At 26.4% G+C, this 927-nt stretch overlaps 1 long non-coding RNA gene across 1 annotated transcript in view; it reads left to right on the forward strand.

The window, feature by feature from the left end:
- The first annotated feature begins 920 nt into the window (after nucleotides 1-920).
- Nucleotides 921-927, forward strand: part of LOC137642179 (uncharacterized) — a 24,618-nt gene continuing 24,611 nt past the window's right edge. Inside the window, exon 1 of the long non-coding RNA XR_011044664.1 lies at nucleotides 921-927. This exon is cut by the window's right edge and continues 132 nt beyond it. This is a non-coding gene — a long non-coding RNA (uncharacterized lncRNA).

The following is a 927-nucleotide window of genomic DNA, read 5'->3' on the forward strand; positions in this document are numbered from 1 at the left end:
GTACCCTGGCCAACCTACTAATACTTACTTGTGACTATGGTAGATTTACTTGTTAAAAGCAAAATAACGTTTTACGGATGAAAACTTAAAATAAAGATAACTGACAAAATATGTTTTCCATCCATATGCCGAGTTTAATAATCAAAATTTTCTCTTGAAAATCCCAAGATTGACAGTTAAACTTTTTTTTTTTTTCAAAAACTGAAGGTTAAGTCAATCTACTTTTGGTTAACTCAAAGTTTAACAGTAAAATTCTTTCTTTTTTTTTTTCGAAAACTCAACGTTTAACAATCATTTTTTTTTTTCATGAAAAGCACAAGATTAACAAACTTTTTTTATTTTTTTTTTTTTTTTTTTTTTTTTTTTTTTAGAAAACCCCAAGTTCAAGCCTTACTTTTTTCCCGTAAACTCAAAGTTCAATAGTCAAGCAATTCTTGAAAACGCTAAGTTTAACAGTTATACTTTTTTTTCTTAAAATAGGGAGGGGGGGGGGGTGTTCCCGACATCCTTATGGACCCGCTAGTGCGGCTAGTGATATATATATATATATATATATATATATATATATATATATATATATATATATATATATATATATATATATATATATATATAAATTCCGACTAATGGTAATTGTTATGTAGTGTTTAAAAGCACACAAAAACAGTAAAACAATAAAAGTTCTTGCGTGAGAACTATAACTTTTCATAGAAAACTATTAAGTCTTAAGAAAATTAACAAAGTCGTGCATTTCGACAGGTATAATGATGAAATACAAAAAAAATGGGTTCGTTATTTATAATCATATAATATAAATTTAATCTCAGATACATCAGAAGAAAAAAAACAGTTTATTAAATCTAAAGTTATTCCTCAGTGCAATATTGGAACTGTTCAAGCCATTAGTTACAGATCAAGCAAGTGTTA

Source organism: Palaemon carinicauda, chromosome 6 (assembly GCF_036898095.1).
Source record: "Palaemon carinicauda isolate YSFRI2023 chromosome 6, ASM3689809v2, whole genome shotgun sequence".
Lineage (NCBI taxonomy): Eukaryota > Metazoa > Arthropoda > Malacostraca > Decapoda > Palaemonidae > Palaemon > Palaemon carinicauda.